General features: G+C 28.4%; 1 long non-coding RNA gene across 3 annotated transcripts in view; it reads left to right on the forward strand.

Moving 5' to 3' along the window:
• LOC122268915 (uncharacterized) overlaps positions 1–23,922 on the forward strand; it is a 55,417-nt gene extending 31,495 nt beyond the window's left edge. Inside the window, exons 2-5 of one of the 3 annotated variants that reach the window (XR_011636052.1) lie at positions 6,136–6,307; positions 7,647–13,717; positions 15,801–16,152; positions 17,923–23,922. This is a non-coding gene — a long non-coding RNA (uncharacterized lncRNA). Of the gene's footprint in view, positions 1–6,135; positions 6,308–7,646; positions 16,153–17,922 lie in introns of all 3 variants that reach the window. The other 2 variants (XR_011636053.1, XR_011636051.1) reach the window with 2 other exon arrangements.
• The last annotated feature ends 225 nt before the right edge of the window (positions 23,923–24,147 follow it).

A 24,147-nucleotide genomic window follows, 5' to 3' on the forward strand; every position in this document is an offset into this window, starting at 1 on the left:
TTCTTACTTAATATTAATTTGTTTGCGACAGTTAATTTGTATACCTCTTTTACTACATTTTCGAGGAGTTTAAAAATATAATATTGAGGATTTTAACTGAAATGAAATTTGCTTTTTTTGTATGCCTCTTTTATTACGTCATCATCACACCCACACGCAACTGTCTACTCTAAATAATGCTATATAGATAGTAAAACAAACGTGTGTAGTTATTTAAATTCTTATTCAAAAGTATTAGTCTGAGTTCTGAGCTAACAATTTCTGTCCTTTTTTAGATATTTTAAAGTGCTATTTAAAACTGCTGCATATTACATGAAAGCATTAAATATATCATTTGTACAATTTTGAAGTAAAATAAAAGGGAATTCTGATCTTTGAAACAGATATTAAATAGTCTGATGATCGAATGATGGGGCAAAAAAAAAACTTTTTTACTTTTTAACTAAAAAATTGTTTATTTATAAATAATTTATTAATACTCAAATTGCTTGAAAGATGATATGTTCCCTACTAGTGACAACGAAGGTTTTTGTTTTATTCAGTCATTTATTTATATTTATTTTGTTCGACAATGTAAAAAAGAAAAAAAAAAACATTTTGGGCTTCTGAGGGCCCCAGCTCCGAATAAAACTTTAAAAAAAGCAGGGGGAAAGTAAGATCTGGGGGCCCTTGTCATCTCGGGGCCCCAAGCTATAGCTTATTTAGCTTATACGTAAATCCGGCCCTGTGGTCTGCAATTGTCGTTCATAAACATGCAGTCATTTGCAATTGTTGCAGGGCAAGGGACTACTATAGATCTCAGGATCTCAACTCTATATCGGCAACTGGTCAGAGCTCCATTTCGAATGATATGGAGATCAGTGCTCCCATCAATGGAGATGTCAGCAAAGACCATCACTCCCCCACCGCCAAAACTTACACTTTCGTGTTCGAACACACGATTGTTACTAGTGCTACGTAGCCTCAATACGCCTATTATCAGGATAAACAGAAAAACTGGACTCATCAGAGAAAAGAGTATTGTTATTGCACCTGTGGAGAGTGTTATTATCAATATTGTCAACCTTCTTCTATGAAAAGGTACCCCACCATAGAATCGAGTTAACATGTCTTATATACTAGTGAATTGGAATTGTATGCTTGTAGTGGTAGACACACTACAGTACTCCCCCACCAGAATTATATATCTGTGATAGAATTCGACGAAAGAATACCAGTAGTTGATTCATTGCAGTTTTGTGAGAAGCCGGGAGAGCTGTATTAAGATCACCGTACTTTTGCTGGTCATGAGAGCTGTATTAAGTTCACGGTCGTGGTTGCTCCTGTGTTGCCTTTAGCAGTCGAGTGAATACGGTGTATGTTGTGTGTGATCGAGACTGAATAGCAACAGCAGGAGGAGGTGGATAATGTCACAAGTAGCAAGTCAACTGTTCAATATGGATCATCCATCGAAGTAGGCATGTTCAAATCGAAGTGGACGCTGCTGTCAAGTTTGGCGTGTTTGTCGACCTTCTTCTATGAAAAGGTACCCCACCACAGAATCGAGTTAACATGTCTTATATACTAGTGAATTGGAATTGTGTTTTTGTAGTGGTAGACACACTACACCATTCATTTCTCCTCCAGTTCACATGCTCTGTTGCCCACTCCCTGCGGGCGCGACGGTGCTTTGCTGTTAACGTGACACACACCATTGGTCGTCGAGCATACAGACCTACAGCGTGAAAGCGGTTTCGGACAGTTTGTGTCGAAACTGTGGTGCTAGTAGCCGAGCCAAATTGTTGTTGACGAAGAGTGACATTCATATTTCGGTGTCTCTGAGCCGTTAGCGTTAAATGACGGTTTTCATTGGGCATTGTTGCACGCCCGCGTCCTTGCTCTGATCTTCGGTCTGCATTTCCAGCCTCTCAAAAACTGTTCATTCTTTGTGAAACTCCAGTGGCTCCTGCTACTTTGGCTTGTGTTTGGCTCCCTCTAACCGGCCGACAATTTTCTAAGCTTCTGATTTGGTTAAATGACGGCGTTGAGATATCGCACTATCGGAACAATGTGCTTTTTGAATGTCGATCATTCTTTTCCGCTTTGTCTTACATTAAGTTGAAAGCCAAATCAAATTCTGAGCCACTAACTCAAAATTTGCATATTGCGAAGTTTAAAAATTAGAAAAATTTGCATTTGTGACTCTCTCCTTCCATTTTGTGCAAAAAAAATTTACTTAAACCGTTATTTTATACAAGATTTACAACATCCTTTAGTTGTTTTGAACAGTGTATATAGGGCCGGGATAGCCTGGTCGGTAGGGCGCTGAGCCCATGTCCGAGAGTTCGTGGGTTCGAACCCCGCCGGCCGAAGACGCTCCTTGTGGTAAAATGGTGACTGATGCACGTTAAATCTGTCGAGTCGCAAAGTCCTCCACGTTCCCACAACAAATCAATACCTCTGGGGGTACTGAATTGGAGATTGTTCTCTGATTCAGGTCAAAATTACGATCTGTGGATGAATGAATGGATGTACGAATGGGTCCGCTCTATAAACGGGCGTGACGTAATGGGATGTGGCAGAGTTCGAATTCTTGGCCATAGATGGCGCCACTTAAAAACAAGTACAATCGAACCCCTCTGCTTTAACAGGCATAAGAAAGCAAGCAACAGTGTATATAAAAAAACTCTTATCTTTCTTTTCTCTCTCCTTCACTGTATCTTATTCTTCTGATTTTCATGTGAAAATCATCATTTTTTGCTTCTATTTAACGATTTTCCATGTTAATACTATTTTCTCCCATTTTTTTTATGTATATTTATAAAGAAATAAGAAATTTTAGTGTAAAAAAATATCTGAGTTTTCGTAAAAATGTTTCTTTTTTTGCTTAAATACAGGAACTGTTGAAACTATTAACATTAGTGTATCTGCAAATCCATGTTAGTATCATAGAAATTGCTCCCATTAGAGAAATTATTGGATTAGATTGTCTTTAAATTTGGAGGCAATTTAGTCTTTAATTTTTAGATTCTGGACTTCCAGCCTTGAATGTGTATTTTTAAAGAAATTTGCAGTCTAACTTGATTTGTGTCAATATTTGGTGACATAAATAAAAGTATAAAAAGGAAAAGGGTTAGTGCCAGGTGTGTTGTGTTAAATAATTGGGCAGAAAAACTCAAATTTTAATGATAATAATAATAATAAAGGCTGACCAGCCTGTGTAGGGGTTAGGGAACTGCCCTTTCATCACAAAGGTTCTGAGTTCGAATCCCGGGCAACGCATGGATGTTCTTTCCTTCTCTGTACTACCTGTCCTTACTGTGGGAGCAACGTTGACCCACCTAATAGGTGCCCCTGAAAGAGTGGCCAACAAATCTGCCCTTCAGGTGCCTGTATGACCTAGGTCATTATCCAGGTGGGTATTGGGGAAAAAAATAATAGCAATAAAAAAAAAACACATTTTATCCTTTTTGATGCATTTTAACCTTTAGTGAGTGTAACTTAAAAAGAAAAAAGTATCTGAGTAATTTTGTTATTAGCATTTTCAGGTTCATTTTTGTGCATCATACATAGCTTTTATTTCTGATCATTTTTCTTGACTTAGTTATGTCAAGCGTTCTGATTTAATGAGCAAATGGCCTTGGTCTTCGTGCGCTTATTATAAGTGCTTTCCTCTGTATATTTGAGAGAGCAGTATTACACTAAGCTAGCGATTCGATTACTATTTTTAATTTATATAGTTATGATTAGGGTTTGAAAAATCTTGGGTGCAGGGATGGTCATTATGGCAATTAAAGAATCGTACTTAGCACCTAATTGTTTTATAAATTTTAAATTGTTTTTTTTTAATCCATAAAATTAGAAAGTTTTCATTTAAATTGAATGAATAAAAAAGTCTATTATTCTTTAAAGAAGTCGCATTTATTTTTAAGGAAGTTGTATTCTTGAAATTCTATTTTTAAGGAACTATTTGGTCAATTTTTTTACAATTTTGTCTTATGCCATTAAAAATTACATTCTTTAAAATAATGCAAAAAAATTTTACCTTACTAATCAAAATTTTTTTGAATATTATTTAAAAAAATAATACGTATTTACTAAAAGATATATTTTGCATGGAATTATTTTTGGATAAATGAATATTAAAATTATGTGCAAAAAGTGAAATTAACATTAAGGTGTCCAAACCTTAACTGCTCTCCTGACCAGACTAACGGGACCATATTTCCCAGATTGCAGCTTCCCCCATAATTTGAAGGTCAAAAATGGGAATTCGTTGAGAAGTATGTTTCTTCAGAATCGTCTAAAATATCGTTTGCACAAATTAATTAGCAAATTTGAATTAACCCCCATGAACCTTGGCTTAGCCTTGGAGCCACACCCTACGAGACATTTTTCAAATTTATTACTTGATAATGTAAATTTATATTAATAATGAACATCTCTCTTTACTTTGGAGCTCCATATATTTCTGAAATAAAACATTTTTATCGTGAATCATTACTGGATTTTTTATTTAAGCAGTTTATGATGTTTAACCTCTTAAAGCAAGAGTTCTTTTTGAAAAATTTGGTAAAAATATGATCTAGTTTTTTTTTGGATAGAAAATTAATATATAGGTATAGTGTAAGTTATTTTTTTGCAATTTCAGATGTGGGGGTGACTAGGGGGCTAAGGTTGGAAACGTTAGAAAAAAAATTGCTGTACAAACGAAGTTTAAACAATTTGATTACAGGTTTTTTTTTGAATTTCAAAAAATTAGAATCAAATTAAATCAACTCAAGAGATCATCGCTGACACTTACTGATAAATTGACTTGTTCAAAATTGGAAGATTCACTCATTAATGGATAACGTTTTTAAAACAAGTCACAAAAACACTTCATAAAAACTAATTTATGGTTAATTGTTTACTTTTATGATATTTAACGCAATAAAAATGGATTTATTACCTTTTTCACCCCAAACAACTGCTTTATAACAGAGAATTCCTAACAAACTTATAACTGATCATCAAAATGCACCGTGTCTTTTAGAAAAGAAAAATTTGATGTCATTTACGGTAAATAAATTTAATAAATTTTTACTAGAACGGATCTCACATAGCATTGGAAATAAAATTAACACGAGCTTCAAGGTTCCCCGTGTCACAAATGCGTTAAGTGGTTCTATAATTGCTGACCTGTATCACTCTGGAATAAAATGCAAATAATTGGAAATACATCTGTCATCTTCTTCAACTAATAGTAAATACATCAACTTCTTCAATCACCAAACTTTTCCTTAATAATTATACATATTCTATATTTACTTAGTTTTAGTAATTTATTTAATTTAATTAAACTAAATGGATATGATTATAATATAGATGTTAAACAACAAATTGTTCTTATTAAAAAATAATGGAAGTTATAATTTTAATGTTTCATCCACATTTGGATCTTTTTTTAAAAATTTATTAGTCCTTTTAAAGCATCAAATAATAATTTAGACATAATTTCTGTGGATAAAACCTTCAGTATTAAGGAAATCAGACTTTAAAATGATCATTTTTTAGAAAATCAATGATTTTTGTTTGTTTAAAAAAAATCAATTTATTTAAATCATGATTTTTTTTACTACTATTTATTTAATTTGAGACAATATTAGTAAGAATATTTCTCTTTAAAAGTAATTTCTTTAAAATAAACACGATTACATAATACGCTGACTGCCATAATAAATTGGTCTTTGCTTCTAAAAATTGGGAATTTTACTAGACCCATGGTCATGTCATTCTTCTTCTTTGTCAGCGCAACAGCTTCTTGCAGGCCTTGGTTGCCTGAACAGCTGACAAACGCCAGCGCCTCCTATCCATGGCAACTCCCTTCCAATTTCTAATCTTTAGAGTTTTTAAATCATTTTCGATGTTGTTGAGCCATCTAGTAGGAGGTCTGCCTCTGGCACGTGACCCCTCTGGGTTCTTAAAAGTGACTATTCTCATGGCGCTATTTTTAGGGGTCATGTCATTACTAAAGCATTTAAAATAATTAAGCTATAAACTTTATTTATTTGTAAGAAATGAAAAGCAAAACGAAATGTGTGTTAGCAGTGATAAAATATTTATATTGTTGTAACTAATCTATTGTCTGATACAGTTTTTTTTTTAACTTTGTAGGTATGTCATCCCTAAATTTGCTAATGTGTGCTGCAGCTCAAGTGTACTTTGATATTAGTACTGATTGAATCTCTCCTTTCGACTTACTTGGATTTTGTGAATATTTTTTCAAACTGCATTTCTTTAAAATTAATAAATATAATATTAGTTGTATCAAGCATATAGAATTAAGGTATTGAATGTTTTTCAAATTTATCCAGTTGATTGAATAAGTTACATGTTGAATTAGTTACATTGTGTTTATTAAAATTTTCAGACGTTAATTTTAAAAACTGATATTGTGTTTAGTAATTTATTAGAAATGTTTGTAGAAAAATACATTTTAATTCTAGCATTGATTATCTTTTTAAAGATGTTGTATCCTTCTTAAATGCATATAATATTGACCATGCGTCTTATACTTTCCAAAATGGCTAAAGCAGTGTCCTAACATTGATCTTTTATATTTATATAATAGTGATTGCTGAGTTTTCAAATAAGAAATTGAATGTATCCTCTTTTGGTGTATGTTGAGATATCTGCTTTCACATTGAAAAAATTATGTAAAATATATATTTTGCTTATTACACTAATATTTCTATATTATTTATCCTTCAAGAGCAATGGGAATTTAGAGGAGAATTTCTCCACTTAGAAAATTAAACTATTCTTCACCTTGTAATAGAATGCCTGCCACTACACATGTTGCATAGAATGTTTGTCACAACGGAAAGTTTAATATTTAGAAATTGACCCGTTAAGTCAAGTTCGAAATGAAATGTTATTTTATTTACATTTATAGTTTTTTTATCATATCTTAATGATGTTATTTTTAGAATTTCACATAAAAAGGAGTTATGATAGTGTAGTGTTATATCTAATATTATTTAAATTATGTATTTATTTATTTTTTACTTGTTTACTATTTTATTCTTTTAATACTGAATACCTTGAAAAAAAGTTTTGCATGTTTAAGCAGTGATGTAAAATTTAATTATTATTTTCTTTTTTCAGATTCTGACTAACTTATTATTTTCATAATTTTTTTTAAGTTGCTTAAATTGTTTCATTAATGAAGTAACATCTAAGTTGTGTAAGGTTGTTGCTTGTTTCAATTAAAAAAACTTGTGTTTACAAAAATTATAAAAAATCCTTCAAATTCTAAAATCGTGATGTTTATAAATTTAAAATCTGCTCAATTTGAAAATCAATTAATATTGAGTTAATTCTTGAAGATTCATTTTGTATTTTTTATTCTTACTTTAAGAAATTTTTATGTGTGATCAATTTATTAAAATTCAATAATAATATGAATGTGAATAATGTTTGTGCAGTTCCTTTTATTGCTGATTTATTATTTTTGTTTTAGTTCAAATTATTGCAGCTTTTATTAGTATGAGCTGTTTTTTCATTTCTTCAAAATAATAATGTGGAATTTAAAATGTGGAATTTAACTAGGTTTTTCTTTTCCATTGAAGAACCTCATTCATTTTCAGGATAGTACATAGCACTGATCCTTTATTTTGTTTTAGGTCATAATCAATGTGCTGGTGGAAATGATAATGTTTTGTTATTTTCAAGCATCACTGTGTCCAGTGATGAATTCTTCTCTTGTCCTTTATGTTCATTCTCAACTTTAAGAAAAGCAGATTTTAGACGTCATATGAGAAAACATACTGGTGAAAAACCTTATAACTGTACATTTTGTAATAAAATGTTCAGTAGAAAAGACAACTTAAAGTATCATATGGTCGTTGTTCATTTTAAAAATGCGTGAATATAGAACCTATGTAGATATAGAACCTATGTAGACTTATATTGCAATTTGTTAACCTTATTAAATTTTTTTGTTTGTGTAGTGTGTTTGTTTGTAAATGTTCAATTTATATGTGATGTATCGCAGTAAAATCATGAACCAACAAAGTTTCATGAAACAATTATTTACTAAGCACAGAAAATGATTTTAAAAAAAATAAAATAGGTAAGCAACAAATGCTGAGTATTTTCAAGTGATTAGCCAAAATATGTCATGGTATTAAGCAGAGCCCGCTCTAAATAGTTGCCACCTCGTCAAATACGATAAAATCATAAATTAGGTGAATGATTTTTTCCTTTGGTAAGAAAAAAATATATTTAACTAGTTCCTCAAAATTACGGCAAAATTTTTTGTTGTTGAACAAATCAGTATTTTTAATTCGGTTACAGTAATTTTTGGTAGATGCGCCGCATAACCAATTAGAATTTAGTCCAATTAATAGCCTGAAACAAGCTATTGTAAAATAGTTTTCTATGGAAAAAATTATGCATAGAGATTGTCTTTTAGCATGCCTTTAATTATTGTTAATTAACTACAAATTTTTTTCTTGTTTTGATAATAAGTGTGAATTGCTTTTTGAAATATATACATAAAAAAGTAGAATAGGGTAATTTAAATTTAAAAATTGTTTAGGATCAAATTCAGTTATCTGATAATATTACACATTATGATCAATTTTTACAGCGTTAAATGAATGCCCCTTCAAAACTCAAAGTGCCCTTTTTTGCAAAGAAGCATCATGGTCTTTTTTATTCCTAGAGAGAACTCTGTTATTCACAAAGAATATTTTTGTTTTCTGACTTGAAGAAAAATATTACAAGAATGATTATAAATATTAGTTTTATATTTATGAAAAAAATAGTTAATTGCAAAAGTAAGTTTGAATAAATAGATATCCATTTTTAATTTCTTTGCTCTTCAGATTTCCAAAGATTTAATTCATTGCCATTGAATATTTTTATTTTTGAAGTATTGAAACATGGTATGATTAATAATTAGAATTTGTGATTTAATTCTTTCTTTTGGTTGTCTATGATATTTATGTATTCCATATTTTTTGTTTTTAGTTAATTTTTTCCTCTCTTATAATATTAATTTGAATTCAGAAAATTCATCAATGATATGCTTTGCTTCAATTCAAGTTGGGAAAATTTCCGTATCGTGATCTGCGACAGAATAATCTCAAAGTCTTGACAACTTCCTGGCCCGCGAGAAACTAAAAAAGGAAAATAATTCTGAAAAGAACCAACTCGGAAGATATTACTCATAAACATCTACATGTTTTTTTTAAAAAAAAAATTTGCAAGTTTAAAATCTATTTGGCACCTTGGTGATTGTAGCTGGCGCAGCAGATCACAATGCAGAAGTATTCCTTTAAAGTTAGTCATTTAAATTATTTAAATGGGGAGCCATGGTAAACGAAAAGCATGTTTTAAAATCGAAATTTGATACATTCGTTAGCTGTTATATTTGGGGAGTAAAATGTAACTATTTTTGTCTTTGTGATTTATTATTGGCTGAAAAACTCTTTTACTTTTAAATGTATAGTAATATGCTAGTATCTGTGCTATCATTAACTCAAATGTGAAATGTTTAAAATTTCAATAATACTCAAATTTTTCTGAACGTAGATTTAATACAAATGGTTATAAAATGTTTTATCTTGTGAAAAAACTTAATAGCATTTTGTTATTTAAAAAAATATCTATTAACCAAAACTTATACACTTGTTTTTTCCTCTTTTTTTTTAAAAAAAAAAAAATTTTTTTTTTTTAGTCTCAATTAGTATCTTACAAACCAGACAAGGAGTCAATTTTTCATTTGTTCAGAGTTGTAAATAACATTTGCCTGATTATGAGCTCGAGCTTAGAATATTTGTTGCTTATGAATTGTGCTAGGAATGTAACTTAAATATTAAATAAATATTAGATCAATACATTTTGCCTGAAAACAGTTTATTTGTGCCATGTTCAAGAATTCTTTGAAAATAAACAGCATTTCTTTCATTATTAAATTTGTATTTTTATTCTTATATATATTTGTGCTACTTATTTTGCAGCTCTTGGAAAAAATGTAAAACATCCTTAATAACCATTTAATGTGCTACATTTTAATTTGATTCTTCTTAAAACTTTTATTTTTTTATAAAGGTGTTAAATGTTAAACGTATATACATATTTATTACAATTCTGGAAACTTAATTTATGTCTATATATTAGATATTTAACTCTGAATGCATTCAAAATATTTCTGATTTTGTTACATATTCTAATGTGTATTTTCTTTTAGGTAGCTTTAAAAAACAGCATAGAAAAATTACTGTCTTTAGCTGTGAGTACTGTACATACAAGAGTCCATGGAAAAATAACTTTGCACGGCATATGCGATCTCATAACAATGAGAAGCCATTCTCATGCAAACTTTGTGAAAGATCTTTTACTTCAAATCAAAGTTTATCTTATCACATGAGCAACAAACATAATTTATTTCCTGGAAAATATTATTGATTTTTTTTTATTAATTTGAAATAAAAATTGTTTTTTTTCTCCATCCCCCCTCTTTTTTTTCGTTTCAACTTATTTATTTTTTTAAAATTCTCTGTCTTTCCTACCATCTCTTTCATCCATATTTATGTGATTCATTCAAAATCTTTTAAAAGTTAAATAAGTAATTAACTGATTGACATGCAAGCTGTTAATATATTACCAAAGAAATAACTCATTTTCAGGTGTTGTGAAAATGTCACTTTAAGATCTCTTGGGGAAAATTTTTAATGCTAAATTAATAACATCAGAAATTTTGCCAGCTGCTATGACGTAAATTGCTAATATAGTACCAAAAATTGAATTATTTTAGATTGTATAAAACTCTTCTTCTAGCTCTTGTAGACTAAAATTTTTAATGTAGCATAAACGAAAAAACTGGAATTAAAAAAAAAACTGTGCAGCATAATTTAAAATGGTTTGTACTTCAGTAATTAACTTTTTTCTCGCTGAACATTAATTAAAATAAAATAAAAGTGCAGTCAAAAATAAACTTTAATTTGTAAACTGCATAATGTTTTTTTTCCCCTTAACTGCAATAGCATTTATTTTCCATTAAGTTTTTGTGCTAGTAAACGGCACTTGTATCAAAAATTGTAAAAACATCGGATAGCAGTTAAAACTATAAATGGCAACAAATAAATAAAGAATTGTTAACCAAATTTTTTGCAGTCTGATTTTTTTAAAATCTTTTTGCAGATTAAGAAAACTGGTTTCTTAGATAGACTATTTGATTCGTGAATGTATTTTTCTTTCAACAACTTTCTATGAACTTAAAACTTATTCTTTACTTAATTTATTCATTTATTATTATTTTTCTGCCTGTTTGGAAAAATTTTTGAATTGTAATATTGTATTTTTTTTATGCACGTCTTAGGTCGAAGAAATTTTCATGTGGAGATGAATAACTTTGGGGTTTCACAAAGGACTCTTGATCTCTGTAAATATAATGAGTATTTATGCCCATATTGCTCATATAAAACGTTCTACAAATGGAACTTAAAATCACATGTTCGTATTCATACTGGTGAAAAACCATTTGAGTGTAAAATATGCAGAAAAAAATTTAACCTGAACCAACATCTTCGGCGACACATGCTTACTATTCATGAATGGAAATGATTATTTTGCTTTATGTATTTTTTTTTTATCATTATGCAGTAAAAGCTTAATTATCTTTATTCTTCCGATTTTTTCTCTCCAACAATTTAAAATGTTTTAATGCATACCTAATGCATACCATTAGGATAAATATTTTAAAATTACCTTCCATTAAGTTATTTCAAAACAAGAATCTGACTTTGTGTAAATAAGAGCCCAGTATAAATTGGTAGTTGTTGGTTAAAGGGTTTTACTGTCTTGTGCTGTATATTTTTAATACTTCTGTTATAGCTCATTCAATTAATTGTTGTTTGAATGATGTTCTAAACATTTAAAATATTTGATATTTTAATTTTTGTCTTACATTTATCAAAATTTAAGTATACAGGAAAAATAATTTAATGGAACCTAAAAAACGGATTTTTTTTCCCCTTTGGATTGTTTACTGGATATTTTTTTCCTTAAATCTTTGAGTGTCTAAAGATAAATAATTTGTTATGTTTCATTTTTTTAAGATAAATTATTTATCTATTTACTTATGCTTAAAGAATCGACGCTATACTTAGTTTTTCCTTTTTTATGTGTATGTATTATGTTCTTTTACATCGTTTTTCTCTTATAATTAACAAAAGCAAGTAATTATTGTCAGAAAAGAAATATTACATTGCATGATATTAAATTGTAAACTTTTAATAAACTGTTTAATTAAATTTTTACTGCTTATATTTTTAGTTTTTTGAATGTTTGTGGAGAAGTTAATTGATAGGATAATTCAATTTTTAAATGGACTTTCTTCTGTGATCATCATAATTGTAAAAATATTTCCCTGGCTGTAATTAACAAATAACTTGGTATACATTCTCTAAGATGTGTACTTAATTTCTTTATTTTCTTCTTTTTTATTCATATTTTAATTGCTGTAATGAAAACTGCTAAATGCTGTAAACCTAAGTATTAGAAATGTTTTTAAAAATAATATTGCTATTTGGAATTTAATTTCTCATTTTCATTCTGTTACTAGTGAAGATTTCTTTTTTCTATTTTTAATAAATCGGTGTCAAGTTCAAAGTTTCAGACTTTTAAAATAAATATAAGCATTAATGTTATACAAAAATATTTTTATTTATAATATTTTAAGAATAAAAAAATTTGCTAAATGATTATTAAATATTGAACTTCCTACAATTTGTTATAGTGTGAATAATTCGATGAATTTCAGTTTTGTTTTCATTTTATATTACTGCTTTGTTTCCCTTTGAGTAAATCACATTGTAATTTTTTGTATAATTATCTTGTCATTGTTAGTTTTCATGCATATTATGTAATAGTCATTTGAATAATAAAAAGTATAGTAGAAAATTAGAGAGTTATTTTGTTCAATTAAAATCAAATTTTTTTAATTTACTGATTTACATTTACTGTAATAATGTAAGGCAATTGTTTCAAAATTAATTATTATAAGAAATTTTATTTTCAATACTTGTAATTCCTGCTTATTTGTGAAAAAAATGTCTTTAATGAAATACACCTTTATTCTTTTACAGTGATTTTTATTATTGCTTTAAGCTTTCTAATTTATGTGCTAAAATTTTTTTTAGATGGCTTTGAGACTTTTGATTTATATACTGAAATGTTTTCTATTATTAAAGCTTAGTTATGCTATTTTTCAATACATTTTTTAAAAGGTTTTAGTTATTAAGAACTTTTAGAAATTATGACTATCAAGGTTCATTTTATCTTTAATTGGCTGACTGTTTTAAATTTTTTTCTAACATCTTTCTTATTACTTTCTAGTTTATACTCAAATGCTTCTGTTTGTTTATTTATTTATTACACTTTATTTAGTAATTGTCATCTTATTGAAAGCTTATAATTTAATTAAAAAATTTTAGTATTTGTTAAAGGTCTTATTTTTTAATTGTTTTTAAGCCATTTTTAATTTTTTTATTTAATTAAATAGTTGAAAAGAAGACTTAGTAAAAAGTATTATGTGTTTATAATGCACTATTGTAGATTGTTTTCTTCTATGTGCTGATTTCTAGCTGCTATGAAAATTTGTAAAAAAATATTAAATGTAATGGTATTTCTTTTCTTTTTATGCACAACCTAGATCGTGGAAAATTTGGTGTTGAAAAGAACAGTGGTGAGTTTTCAAGAAGAATTCTGTATGATAAATTTGTTGAATATTCATGCCCTCATTGCTCTTATACTACTGTCTACAAATGGAACTTAAAATTGCATCTCCGTGCTCACACTGGAGAAAAACCTTATCAGTGTAAATTCTGTAGCAAAAAATTTAGTTCAAACCAATACCTTCGGCAACATACTCGTAATATACACAATCAGAAGTAAAGTTTATAACTCTTAATTTCAGCTGGTTTATGCAGGAAATGCATCACATCTGTTTCTATGTTCTTCAAACGAATAGGATCTACTGTATTACCAAAAAATTATCTGTTGTTTTATTTTATGTTGATTTTGTGTTTATTAGAAAATGTTCCATTTTTGTTAAAAAAGTTTAATTTTTACTTTATTAATATATGTTTATCAAAATATTAAAAAGTTAATATTCAAATTAAAAAGTGTTGAAAAGTTTCACTCATTTTCTTAATTTAATTTTATCTGTTCTTTAGAACGTATATATATGTATATACAGTGCCTACGCTAAGGACTTTAAATTATTAGCCAATACATTAACCAAATATCAAAAGTATTAGCCTAATTTCAAAAATCTTAGCCAAAGGCAAGTCCTAATGATTAACTGTGATTTTTTATGATTTCCCATGAAAACTTTAAACCAAGTTACAAATATATTTTAAATTAAACTATTTTATAAAATTGAAATTTAAATCAAAAGACATTCTACATTTGGTCAGAAATAAATGAGCAATGAATTAAAATGTAGATGTTTATCATTAGAGGAAAAGAAATGGGATTAATTTTTAATAACTTGCTACACTAGAGCAGTAAAATAAGGATGATCTTAAAGCAACTTTTGATTTTAATTTTTTAGGTTCTAACTATCTTTTCTATAAATATATTTTAAAGAGAACGTTTCATTCTTTAAATCTTTAATTTTTTCTTACTGTCTCACTTATTTTTTACTGACACAATTGCAATCATTCAGAAAAAAGGATCGCGTAAAAGGTTAATTATTTAAATAATTAAATTCTACTTTATTCTCTTATATTGGTTTTTATACTACTCACAGTTTTTCATCACAATTTCGGCCGGGGCTTAACACGTTCATTGCCAGCCAAAGTGCCAGTGGTTATACTATATCTATCATTAAGGAGTGGTAATTTATAACGATAAAACCAAAGTTAAATTTTCTTATTTTAGCAACCATTTTAGTTTTTAAATTTAACAATAAGTTTATTTTAATAAATAACACGAGAAAGCAAATTTTTTATGGAAATAGTTGGTTGATAATATGCATGTTGATTGCACTTAATCTGTTTTATTGACAACTGTAGGAAAAATTTTGCCCCACAATATCTTGTGATACCGGCAACGAACAGATTCACCTGTATTTTATGGTAGTTTGTTTCATGCTTACATAATCTCTCTTGTTGCTTACATTACCTGGATTTAATATAATTTTAATTGGTTCTGAGACATATCTAGATGAAATTACTGTAATCTAGTTTTAAAAAACAAAACAGGATTTGTTAATAAAAAAAAAATGCATTTTGACGTAATTGTAAGGATTGAAGGGAATATATATTTTTCTTTTTAGAAGAAAAAATTGTTTGCCCGTACTTTTGCCAAAACACAATCTGTTTCGCCGAATTTACGATTTTATCTTGTTTGGCAAGGTAGCAAATGCTTAGCGTGGGCCCTGTATCTATACTTACATATATATATATTTTTACTGAACATTTGATCGGGGGATTTTTAGTATTAAATCTGAAGGTTTTCCTGTATAATTAACCTTTTTCTGACTGTTATTTAACAAAAATTTTGTGCAAAGGAAAAAATATTTAATATTCAGTGGATTAAATCTTTTATTTAATGATCTATTTTAATTTTGAAATTTTTCTTATGTTTTGTTTTGTATATTTAGTATTTGTGTTGTATTATGTAGTAAATATTATTACGCTCTTTTAATGCTAAAAATCATATTTTTTCAATGCTAAAACTGTACTCTCTATATTCATGCTGAAGTTTTTTTTTAACTGTTCTACGTAATATATAATATTGTTTTTTTCTTATGCATGTCTTAGGTAAGAGAATAATTCATGTTGAGCCAGCTAAATGTGAGGTTTCACGAAGATCAACCGATGTTACTGAATATTTATGTTCTTACTGCTCTTATAGAACATTTTACAAATGGAACTTAAAAATGCATTCTCGTGTTCATACTGGGGAAAAACCTTATCAGTGTAATTTTTGTAGCAAAAAATTTGCTTCAAACCAAAATTTACAAAGTCACATTCACAGTATTCATAGGTTGAAGTAAAGATAAATGGTTTTTACAATCACCTCAACATGTGTTCTGAATGCAAAGGTTATAACAATGAGAAGATTATAAGAATAAGCAAAACATTTAATATTATTTTCTTATTCTTCATTAATGTAAGTAACGACAAAACATTGTGTTTGAAATTTAAATAAATGTTAGAAAAATTTAGAAGCTGTTAATTAATTTTCCAATTATAATTATCCTTTAATAATTCTTTCATAATTTCTCTGTTTTTATGTTGTGAAATGTTTTTCAGCTTGAAATAAGATATGCATAAATTTGATTAGTGAAAATTTGTTACAGTGCCCGCCGTTTATTAAAATCCCTTTCGTTTTATGCTCTTTTGATAAAATATGCTCTTTTAATAACTTTTTTTATTAAGCGACTGATTTATTAAGAGGCGATTCAACATTTGAAGAAATTTTTTTTTTTGCGTTATATTCTAAATGCACACACACTTTAAAAGTTGAAATAATGACCACATTAATGCTTAATTTTAACTAATTTAATTATTTTAATAAAGTGAAACCCTACATAAGATTAAATTTACAGAAGTTTTGCAAAAAACCGATCAATGGTTGCTTGAGTTGCAGTATTTAAAATTAACTTTTCAGCATCATTTGAGAGTTTATGGAAGTTTTTATAGTTTTCGATATTCCTCCTCTTTGTTCTAAAGCTTGCCGCAATACATTAAGTGCTTTTCTGACTTCCATTGAAGGTGGCACTGATGAGTTCATCTTCTGAGTCTGATTCCTCCATTTCTTGATGGGGAATAACTTTGGAATTTTTGATGTCTGTAACAATTTTAGAATCAGATTTTTCTCCTGATGTTTGCAGGTTATCATCAATAGCTACGTAACGTGAAAAATTCTCGTCCATTTCATTTTCTTCATTGCTGATCATTTCTTCAAAACAGTTATGAGCCCCGTCTCCATCTCCATTGAAGCTTCACATTGACTACATTTAGGAAGCTGATCATAGTTTTGCAACGCTTCGAATTTATCTTTAAGACTCAAATCCTTCCTTTTCGGCATGCTGATAAAATTTAACACCAAACGAACTTAAAAATGATATGTGCTTTAACTATAATTTACTCAAACGACTTAAATAATATGGAACATGTGCACAGACAGTTTTTGGATATCTATTCATGTTCTGTGTTAAGATAGATAACAAAAGAGACTTGTCTCCCTTCTATGGTTCATTCAATAAAAAGTAAGATAAGAATTCGACCCCCTGTTGAGTGAGATAGGTTTCTCCAAACTTCATTCAAGTCAAGGAATTAGCATTGATAAATTGATTTCTATGAACTAGCTGCTTACCACCCACATTTTTCCTTAACTCTTACACTATGTATATCGCAGGAAAGTGCTAACCACACCTGTTTCACAGGTTTGTGAGTAACTGTTGCTTCTTCTAAAAAAATCTTTAAACTTCAAAAAAATAAAAATTTTTTTAAATAAGAATAAAAAAAGCTGAAATATTGCACCTTTGATTTATTATGTAGTCCAAATTTTGATTTCAAAAAGCGGCGGCATTGATTTTATTAAAGGATGTTTTTAACATGTATTAATATTGTAACAATTCGGTTCTTGCCGATTTGATTTTATAAAGCGGCTGATTTTATTATCCGGTGATTTTATTGACAGCGGACACTGTATATTGTAAATTGTGTAACATATTTTTGTTATCTTAAAAATTAAATTAATTTTTTTACTAATTTAAATCTATATAGTTTTAAAACACTTCCTCAGTATTTGAACTGAAATAATAATAATAATATTTTCCAATGCTTTAACTGTACTTTCTTTATCATGCTAAAGTTATTTTTATTTGTCCTGTATAGTGTATAATATTGTTTTTTTTTCTCATGCATGTCTTAGGTAAAAGAAATATTTATGTTGAGCCAGCTAAATGCGAGGTTTCAGGAAGATCAACCGATGTTACCGAATATTTATGCTCTTACTGCCCTTATAGAACATTTTACAAATGGAACTTAAAAATGCATTCCCGTGTTCATACTGGGGAAAAACCTTATCAGTGTAAATTTTGTAGGAAAAAATTTACTTCGAACCAAAATTTGCAAAATCACATATACAGTGTTCATAAGTTGTAAAGATAAATGGTTTTTATTATCATCTCAACATGTGTTCTGAATGCAAAGATTATAAGAATGAGATAAACTTTTTATATTATTTTCTTATTCATAGTTTATGTTGGCACCAGCAAAACATTGTGTTTGAATTTTAAATTTAGAAGCTGCTAATTAATTTTCCAATATCTTATAAGAATTTGTTCATAATTTCTGCTGTGTTTTTATAGTGTGAAATTTTGTTTATAAAATAGGCATGAATTTAAATCGTAAAAATGTGTTATATTCTAAATAGTTTTGCTTATTTTAGTTGCCTTAAAACTTTTCATTATAAACCACTTATGTGTGATATTGAAACGAAATTAATTTTTTTGTATCAATTCAATTCTATATAATTTTTAAACACTTCTTCATTATTTAAACAGGAATAAATAAATAATAACAAAATTCCTCTAATGCAATATTTTTTAAAGCAATATTGTTAATTTTATATTTTTATAATCTTTCACTACCTAAAAATTTGGTTACAGAAATATGACATTAATATTAGTCTACACATTTTTACTACTCATTTCTAGAGCTTCTGTTCCCTATTTCACATTGATGTGTGATTATTTTAATTCGATTTCTCATTAAACAATATCAAGTTATATTTAGTTACCTGTGGTGTTAGCTTTAGAAAAAAATTGTGTTATCAAATATTTGAATTTCATAATTTTTAGCGTTGATGCATAAAATGTATATATGTATTTTGCATTTTGTATATAATGCAAAAGATTAAAAATAGAAAATAAAAAATTTGTATAAATTTATTTTATTTATTTTTGTTCTTCTTTAAGAAACAGAAATTTTTATTGTATATACATTTTTATTTTGAAGAAAGGTATATTTATAATAGTAGATCCCTTCGTTCACCAACTCTTGTAATTCTTCTCATCCTTCTTAGTTTTTTTTTCCTTATAAGTCAAAATTTTCCTCCAAAACAAGGAACATTTTGTTAACAAAACGTGCAATTATTGTAGTTTTATGTAAGAACATTCTGTCAATATGTAAATCGTAATGAAATTAACGCGTACCTGAATTTTAAAAATAATCATCTTTCCTTGGAAAATAAATTCATCTAAGAAATACAGATTGTGTGCCTAAATAAGAAGATATTGTATATGCACATCTTAAGTAAGATATTTTTTAAGTATTTAAGATTGTAATACAGTGCACGTTTGTGTTCCATAATTATTAATAAAACTATTTTGTTCCATAAATTATTGATATTTCTTTCCTTATAAAATTTTATTTAAATTAATACGTTTCAATCAACTATATACCTATGTTCCTTTTGTATTATGTATTCAAACAAATGGAAAACTCGAGATTAATAATAAAAAAAAATTTTCAGCGCTATTTGTTCATTCCAAAATAAAAGCTAATTTAGTTAGGCGGTCAATTAATATTTTGTCTTGGGATTTAAAAATGAAAAAGTTTAGTCAATCATTGTCTTAAGATAGGAAACTCTTTCATATTAGGACTTAGTTCGATATGACTTTCCATTTTTATTTTCATTGTTTTGTTTCTTAATTTGATTTTACTTAGAAATTATTAATTTAACAAATTATGAATGTGAATTTAGGTCACAAAAATAAACTTAATAAATGCTTCATGTTTATTAAATGCAATTATTGTGTTGGATTAGAATCAAATCTGCATTTTTAAGTTCTATCTTAACTTATTTTTTGAAAATTTTGACTTAATTGTATCCCGGATATAACAAGAAAAATTTTATTGTATGGTTGGTTCTTTCTATGTTTAAAAACCTATATAAAACAATGTTGTTTTAAACCTAGCTTGCATTCAATGTAGAAATTTTCACTAACTTGTGGAAAATTGATTTATTGAAATAAACTGAAAAAGTTGAATTACTGTTTGTGAAGATCTCATTCCTTTCAGAAGCATTCCAAATAATCCCTTCATTCAAATAGTTGAAAAATTCTATGCAGATATGAAATGAAAAGTAATTATGTAAAATTTCTAATGTTATCAAAAATAGCCATGTTAATATATTGTGCTGTTATGCTTAGTATCATGAATGTTGTAGATTAACATAAGTTGATAATAAGAATAAGATAAGAATAAAGTTAAATCATAAATAATGCTCACATATTTTTCACTTTAATGTAAATCATAACAATTAACCCATTTTGAAACATTTTTAATTCAATTTTTGTGCACTATGACTTTTATTTGTGAAAATTTCTATTGAGTGGGATGTAACGAGCACACCTTTTTAAGGAACTGATTATCTCAATCCCTGCATTCTTATTATAATGGTGCTCAGCTTGATAGTTATTAACAGAAATGAAAGGAATTACTTAATAAAATTCTTTTATACTTCAAAACAAGAGTTTTATCCATCATCAAACAGTAAAGAATTATAAGAATCCACTCTGAATGCACAACGGAAACACTTAATCACTTTTCCACAAACTTCCCTGCTTTTTGTTCGGTATGTTGGTCTGATCATACAAAACATAATGCTGTATCTTTATTTAATTCACAATTAATCTAACTGTTCATATAGTTCATTACCTTAGTAATATGTAAAATTGTAAAGTGATAAAATTAGGCAGGAAGCATAATTTTATTTTATTATGTCGTTATATAGTTTTAAACTGCTTGTACTGTATATAAAAATTCTATATTCTAGGAACAGGATTTGTTTTGAAACGAGTTCTTCATTATAAAGACAATGGAATAGACTTGGAATTGTCGAAATTCCGTTTACATCCATGCATGTATTGCAGCTATTCAACATACAATAAAACTAATTTAAAACACCATCTGGTTACTCATACCAAAGAACGACCGTTTGTTTGTAAAGTCTGCAAAAAAGATTTCACTCGCAAGCACAATCTTGTACTGCATGAAGCTAAGCACTATGTAATTTAATTGGATGTAGTAACTACACTGGTGGACAAAATTAATAGACGGAAAGCATTTTCGCACATTTCTACGACGCTATATTCTTCTATGACGCTACCTCTGGACGGTTATTGATATGGAGGGAATCTGGAACCTGATATCATCCCAGCAACATTATCGAAAGGGTCCTAGAGCCTTTCGGGAGGTCCTAGAACCCTATGTGCATCTTTTCAGGGGTGCTGTTGGCCCCGACTTCATTTTTATGGACGACAATGTACGGCCACATAGGGCTCTCATGGTTGATGAGAATCTGGAAAGCGAGGATATTCAACGAGTGAATTGGTGAGCCAAATTCCTTGACCTGAATCCAGAGCCGGATTATACCTTTCGTAGGCCTTAGTCATAGCCGTTTGTGGGCCCTCCCCTCCTTCCCCCACTCCTCCCCTCTTTTCAAAATATATGCTAAAATTTTCTTGCATATTTTTTTTAAACATTTTTATTAATATGGATTTTATTTTACAAATTTGTTTATCGAACTTTATCTGCAATACCGACATACTGCCGATATTGCAGTTGATATCGATAATACCATTATGATTAGTTCGATCGATAACTATGTAAACACTTCACGTCAACAATACAACAACAAACTAGCCAAGAAAACAGTGAAATTGATAATGAGATTAATTACAAGAAATATTTATACTACAAATAGCTTCATAGTTTTCATGATACTACTATGATAACTTAGNTTTTATGGACGACAATGCGCGACCACATAGGGCTCTCATGGTTGATGAGTATCTGGAAAGCGAGGATATTCAACGAATGGATTGGCCAGCCAAATCCCCTGACCTGAATCCTATAGAACATGCTTGGGATGCTCTTGGGAGAGCTATTGCGATGCGCCAACCTCTCCCCAAAACCTTCCACAAGTCCTCCTTAACTCCCTTATTAACAGCATGTATACTGGTTGTGCATGCAGTCTGTCTGTCAGGGGTGACCATACACCATACTAGAGGCAACACACGCTGTACAAGCCTCCATTTTATTGTTATCTTTTATCCTTAAGTTCAGACTACATTGGATTTATTGGCAATAGATTTTGCCAGTGAATGGCACTTTCATTTTTGTTTTACATACTTTATTATCATGGAATAAGCTATATCCATACCAAATTTTATTTATTTCAATTCAGTATTTTTTGAGATATTTGGGAAAATGTTTTCCATCTCTTCATTTTGTCAACCAGTGTAGTTGGTATATATGTATGGTACATACTATATTATAATTAGGTAGTATGGACAAAGTTTATGTCTATAAGTGTATATTAATATTAGCTATTCAAAATGGTGAAATTTGTTTATCTTTTAAAATTCACTAGTTTTTGTGTGTGATAATTTAAAAAAATTTTTTTATTGTCACAACCATAATTTTGATTCTACATTAAATATTCAATTTGAGTATTTTCTTATTTATTTTACTTAATTGCTTTTAATATATGTATTTTAAAATGCACTTCCGTTAAGAAAAGTTGTATGCTTTGTTTAGCAAGTGTTCATTTTCTGCTATAAGTTAGTATTGCAATGTAACTTATTAATATTTTATAATTGGGATTTTTTTTAACACTAAACTGTAAACGGCTTAATACTGTTTTTACTGTCACCTTCATCTACGTCTGAATTTGCTTTTTGGAAAATGTCTTGACTTTACCCTAAAAATAAATTCTATTTAATTAAATGTTACATCGACTCTTGTAACTGTTATTATCTAAGAGCAATAAATGAATATAGTATTGGTAAATCTACAGAAAAAAATTGGTTCTTTGGACCAATTGACTTAAAATTTCAGTAGTTCAGAAATAAAATAACTGGTCTGTTAATGTTAAAGTATGTTCTACCTTTTGCAGCCAACAATGCTTTTTGATTGCAAATTTTAAAAAAAAATTGCTTCTTATTTGAAAAACAAATTTCAGTTTTTGTAAATCTATAATTTTATAGCTTTTTTAAAATAGTTAAAATTGTCTTCATGTATCATTTTCTAGTCTAAAGCTTTATTTATAATGTATGTTATTCCATCTCAATAAGTAAGTGTCACTTTTGGTATGTTCCTTGTCAGTAAATATTATCGCATTGTTGTTGGAACTCTTCTTATTATTGGTTATTTTTTATAATTTAGTAACGAAGGAAAAAAAAATTATAAGTCAATAAATTTTTATGTAATTTAATTCAATGCTATAATTTAATCACTCACTTACCTTAACATTTTTCTATATATGATGCCTTTATTTTGTTTGGAAAGAGATTACTTTTTTAAAATGGCTCTATCCACATCTTAATTCAGCCTAATGTTGTTTGTTTGCTTTAGCTGCTGTATTATTTTAATTTCTGAGGTCATCATTGAGACATTAAGTAACAAAATTAGATTTTGTGCACTTTTGTTTTTTTTTTCCACCGTTCTCATCCATATTTTCTGTTTTATGGTTGAATTATACTACTATTAAAAATAAAAATTCTGTATTTTAGGGACTGGATTTGTTTTGAAAGAAGCTGTTTATTGTGTGGAAAAAGAAATGGACATTGATTTGTTAAATAATCGTTTACATTCGTGCATGTATTGTAACTACACTACCCTTATTAAAACTAATTTGAAGCACCATCTTGTTACTCATACCAAAGAACGGCCATTTGTTTGTAAATTTTGCAAAAAGAGTTTCACTCGCAAACACAACCTCCTACTGCATGAAACTAAGCATTATGTTGTATAACTAGATCTGTACAAACATAAAAATATTGATGACTGTAAATTTATACTTTGTGCGTATAAATGGAGAATTTTAAATTTTTAAAAAATAAAATGTCTTTTTTTTCTTGGGCTTATGTGTATATTTTTATCATTAGGATAATATACTAAGAAGCTTTACAAATAGCTTTGTATATATTAAGCCTAAATATTTCAATGTATCGGAAAATATTTAGTTGCTGGGCATTATTATTATTATTATTTTTTTTTGTCCACAATTATATTTAGTAAAATCTGTTGTGCAGTAAAGCAACCAGACCATATTATAAACTTCATTTGAGTTCAACATTTAAAAAAA

This window comes from Parasteatoda tepidariorum, chromosome 2 (genome assembly GCF_043381705.1).
Source record: "Parasteatoda tepidariorum isolate YZ-2023 chromosome 2, CAS_Ptep_4.0, whole genome shotgun sequence".
In the NCBI taxonomy this organism is placed as follows: domain Eukaryota; kingdom Metazoa; phylum Arthropoda; class Arachnida; order Araneae; family Theridiidae; genus Parasteatoda; species Parasteatoda tepidariorum.